Raw genomic sequence first — 5,000 nt, forward strand, 5'->3', positions numbered from 1 at the left:
AACCTATATTGGGCCTTAACCTAACCTATATTGGGACTTAACCTAACCTATATTGGGCCTTAACCTAACCTATATTGGGCCTTAACCTAACCTATATTGGGCCTTAACGTAACCCACGTTGCGCCTTAACCTAACCTATATTGTACCTTAACCTAACCCATATTGTACCTTAACCTAACCCATATTGTACCTTAACCTAACCTATATTGGGCCTTAACCTAACCTATATTGGGCCTTAACCTAACCTATATTGGGCCTTAACCTAACCTATATTGGGCCTTAACGTAACCCACGTTGCGCCTTAACGTAACCCACGTTGCGCCTTAACGTAACCCACGTTGCGCCTTAACGTAACCCACGTTGCGCCTTAACGTAACCCACGTTGCGCCTTAACCTAACCCATATTGCGCCTTAACCTAACCCATATTGCGCCTTAACCTAACCCATATTGCGCCTTAACCTAACCCATATTGTACCTTAACCTAACCTATATTGTACCTTAACCTAACCTATATTGTACCTTAACCTAACCTATATTGGGCCTTAACCTAACCTATATTGGGCCTTAACCTAACCTATATTGGGCCTTAACCTAACCTATATTGGGCCTTAACCTAACCTATATTGGGCCTTAACGTAACCCACGTTGCGCCTTAACGTAACCCACGTTGCGCCTTAACGTAACCCACGTTGCGCCTTAACGTAACCCACGTTGCGCCTTAACGTAACCCACGTTGCGCCTTAACGTAACCCACGTTGCGCCTTAACCTAACCCATATTGCGCCTTAACCTAACCCATATTGCGCCTTACCCTAACCCATATTGCGCCTTAACCTAACCCATATTGTGCCTTAACCTAACCTATATTGTACCTTAACCTAACCCATATTGTACCTTAACCTAACCTATATTGTACCTTAACCTAACCTATATTGTACCTTAACCTAACCTATATTGTACCTTAACCTAACCCATATTGCGCCTTAACCTAACCCATATTGCGCCTTAACCTAACCCATATTGCGCCTTAACCTAACCCATATTGCGCCTTAACCTAACCCATATTGCGCCTTAACCTAACCCATATTGCGCCTTAACCTAACCCATATTGCGCCTTAACCTAACCCATATTGCGCCTTAACCTAACCCATATTGCGCCTTAACCTAACCCATATTGTACCTTAACCTAACCCATATTGTACCTTAACCTAACCTATATTGTACCTTAACCTAACCTATATTGTACCTTAACCTAACCTATATTGTACCTTAACCTAACCTATATTGGGCCTTAACCTAACCTATATTGGGCCTTAACCTAACCTATATTGGGCCTTAACCTAACCTATATTGGGCCTTAACGTAACCCACGTTGCGCCTTAACGTAACCCACGTTGCGCCTTAACGTAACCCACGTTGCGCCTTAACGTAACCCACGTTGCGCCTTAACGTAACCCACGTTGCGCCTTAACGTAACCCACGTTGCGCCTTAACGTAACCCACGTTGCGCCTTAACCCAACACACGTTGCGCCTTAACCCAACACACGTTGGGCCTTAACCCAACACACGTTGGGCCTTAACCCAACACACGTTGGGCCTTAACCCAACACACGTTGGGCCTTAACCCAACACACGTTGGGCCTTAACCCAACACACGTTGGGCCTTAACCCAACACACGTTGGGCCTTAACCCAACACACGTTGGGCCTTAACCCAACACACGTTGGGCCTTAACCCAACACACGTTGGGCCTTAACCCAACACACGTTGGGCCTTAACCCAACACACGTTGGGCCTTAACCCAACACACGTTGGGCCTTAACCCAACACACGTTGGGCCTTAACCCAACACACGTTGGGCCTTAACCCAACACACGTTGGGCCTTAACCCAACACACGTTGGGCCTTAACCCAACACACGTTGGGCCTTAACCCAACACACGTTGGGCCTTAACCCAACACACGTTGGGCCTTAACCTGCTCTGTAATTGTCATACGACGCGTTAAATTAGTGTGGTGTTGCCTAACTGCAACCCCCGCAATATAGTTTGCTACTCGCACTGCCTGGTCCCCAGAGTATCGCTTCATGTTAAACACCTTGCAGCTATACACTGTAATGCGGATGGCAGCAGGACGTACATGCTCAATGCCCTTCGCAGTTGTTCATTGGCATTTGCATGGCGAAGCACAGCCTACGTTGTGGTACGGCGTGTGTCAACTGTCCGCTGATGTTGTACGTCCAAATCACACACTGTACTGCACATTGGTCCTCATGTACTGAATGATACATCGTGGTACATGTGTGACCGTACCACGACTGCGCCAACAACGGCGAACCATACGGTCCAAATATTGTGCACTCAGCTACGTGTCGTCTCCCTATAAGAGCTGGATTGCAGTATGGTATGCCGTGGATGGCGATCAGCATGAGCCGTCTGTTGATGTAGTGGCGCGTGTTGTCAGACGTAGTCGTCTCTTCTCACACACCGTGATAGCATGGTGCACTGCGTTCCACATCTGCGACATGCGACAGAGGCCGGTTGACAGTCGTTCGCGCAATGGACATCGCATACGTACGGGGGCCACCTTCCACGTGTTCGCGAAGCGTGCACATGTTGTTGCGTGTATGTGGGCAGACATAGTGTGTCGTGACACCTGACACAGGCATGCAACAATCGTTGAATTTGCAAATGGCGATGGACGTCTACGTTTGCTGGTGACGTTACGCAAATGAACAACTGGTAAACGGTTGTGGTGCGGTTGTTCTCGCTAGAGGTGAATCAGTGATGGCGACGATCGGTTGAGCTACCAACCGGTTGTTTCAGCGATACCCACCATGCCCACGAACGTGAATGGCATGTGGGTGTGAAGCGATACGCGGCGGTGGCTGGGTGGGACCGTCCCCGGCCGGTGAGGGGGGGCCTCCCGGCGTGCTGGCCGCGCGGTGCGTGGGCGCACGCGCTACAGCCGGCTGGTGGGGGCGGCCAGTGGCAGGCGCGCCGGCCGACGGAGGCGGCAGGCGGCGCAGCTGCGCGCCGGCGCACCCTGCACGCGGCGCCGTGCGGCCAAAGTAGGTCCTCGCGGGCCCGGTGCGAAGCGCGGTGGACATCTGCAGTGTGCTGGTCCGATTGAGGACTGTGTGCGCTGAGGATGCGCCGCCGCCCGGCGCTCGGCGCCGCGACGCCGTCTGCTGCTCGGTCGCCTCTGCGGTTCTCGCAGGTGGTTTGTATCGCAGCTGTGCGGACGTGTTGGCGCGTGCGCTGTGCTGGGAGAGTTCGCTTCGGCACCCAAGTGGGGCTTTTGTCCTTCTGTGGCGCTGGCGTTGGAGCTGCCGGCCACCGTAGGTGGCGCGTGTTGTCTCCCGCCGGCAATGCCACGACAGCACGCTCCCGGGCCTCTGTCGGCAGCGGCAAGCTCAGTTGGGAGCACGGGTGGTCGCACCTAAAGCGTCTACTCGCCAAACTCCGGGCGATTGCGCCTCTCTCGAACCCGACCAAGTACTTAGGACGGCGCTGCGCGCCGCCGGGACCTGAGAGGGTTTCGAGGTGTATTGTGCAGGGGAGCTCAGCCTCCTCCTGTTTGCAGAATAATTGAGCGGACGCTTGCGTGTTCGCGCGGGCCCCCGGGACACACTCCCGGGCGGCCGGCTGCTCAGCTCTAGTTGACGCAGCTCCCTGGTTGATCCTGCCAGTAGTCATATGCTTGTCTCAAAGATTAAGCCATGCATGTCTCAGTACAAGCCGCATTAAGGTGAAACCGCGAATGGCTCATTAAATCAGTTATGGTTCCTTAGATCGTACCCACGTTACTTGGATAACTGTGGTAATTCTAGAGCTAATACATGCAAACAGAGTCCCGACCAGAGATGGAAGGGACGCTTTTATTAGATCAAAACCAATCGGTCGGCTCGTCCGGTCCGTTTGCCTTGGTGACTCTGAATAACTTTGGGCTGATCGCACGGTCCTCGTACCGGCGACGCATCTTTCAAATGTCTGCCTTATCAACTGTCGATGGTAGGTTCTGCGCCTACCATGGTTGTAACGGGTAACGGGGAATCAGGGTTCGATTCCGGAGAGGGAGCCTGAGAAACGGCTACCACATCCAAGGAAGGCAGCAGGCGCGCAAATTACCCACTCCCGGCACGGGGAGGTAGTGACGAAAAATAACGATACGGGACTCATCCGAGGCCCCGTAATCGGAATGAGTACACTTTAAATCCTTTAACGAGTATCTATTGGAGGGCAAGTCTGGTGCCAGCAGCCGCGGTAATTCCAGCTCCAATAGCGTATATTAAAGTTGTTGCGGTTAAAAAGCTCGTAGTTGGATTTGTGTCCCACGCTGTTGGTTCACCGCCCGTCGGTGTTTAACTGGCATGTATCGTGGGACGTCCTGCCGGTGGGGCGAGCTGAAGGCGTGCGACGCGCCTCGTGCGTGCTCGTGCGTCCCGAGGCGGACCCCGTTGCAATCCTACCAGGGTGCTCTTGAGTGAGTGTCTCGGTGGGCCGGCACGTTTACTTTGAACAAATTAGAGTGCTTAAAGCAGGCAAGCCCGCCTGAATACTGTGTGCATGGAATAATGGAATAGGACCTCGGTTCTATTTTGTTGGTTTTCGGAACCCGAGGTAATGATTAATAGGGACAGGCGGGGGCATTCGTATTGCGACGTTAGAGGTGAAATTCTTGGATCGTCGCAAGACGAACAGAAGCGAAAGCATTTGCCAAGTATGTTTTCATTAATCAAGAACGAAAGTTAGAGGTTCGAAGGCGATCAGATACCGCCCTAGTTCTAACCATAAACGATGCCAGCCAGCGATCCGCCGCAGTTCCTCCGATGACTCGGCGGGCAGCCTCCGGGAAACCAAAGCTTTTGGGTTCCGGGGGAAGTATGGTTGCAAAGCTGAAACTTAAAGGAATTGACGGAAGGGCACCACCAGGAGTGGAGCCTGCGGCTTAATTTGACTCAACACGGGAAACCTCACCAGGCCCGGACACCGGAAGG

At 52.6% G+C, this 5,000-nt stretch overlaps 1 non-coding gene across 1 annotated transcript in view; it reads left to right on the forward strand.

Annotated features, from left to right (window-relative positions):
* Window positions 1-3,672: 3,672 nt before the first annotated feature.
* LOC124585596 overlaps window positions 3,673-5,000 on the forward strand; it is a 1,910-nt gene continuing 582 nt past the window's right edge. Inside the window, exon 1 of the ribosomal RNA XR_006974889.1 lies at window positions 3,673-5,000. This exon is cut by the window's right edge and continues 582 nt beyond it. This is a non-coding gene — a ribosomal RNA (small subunit ribosomal RNA).

The sequence above is a fragment of the Schistocerca americana genome, unplaced genomic scaffold (genome assembly GCF_021461395.2).
Source record: "Schistocerca americana isolate TAMUIC-IGC-003095 unplaced genomic scaffold, iqSchAmer2.1 HiC_scaffold_502, whole genome shotgun sequence".
Taxonomy (NCBI): Eukaryota; Metazoa; Arthropoda; class Insecta; order Orthoptera; family Acrididae; genus Schistocerca; species Schistocerca americana.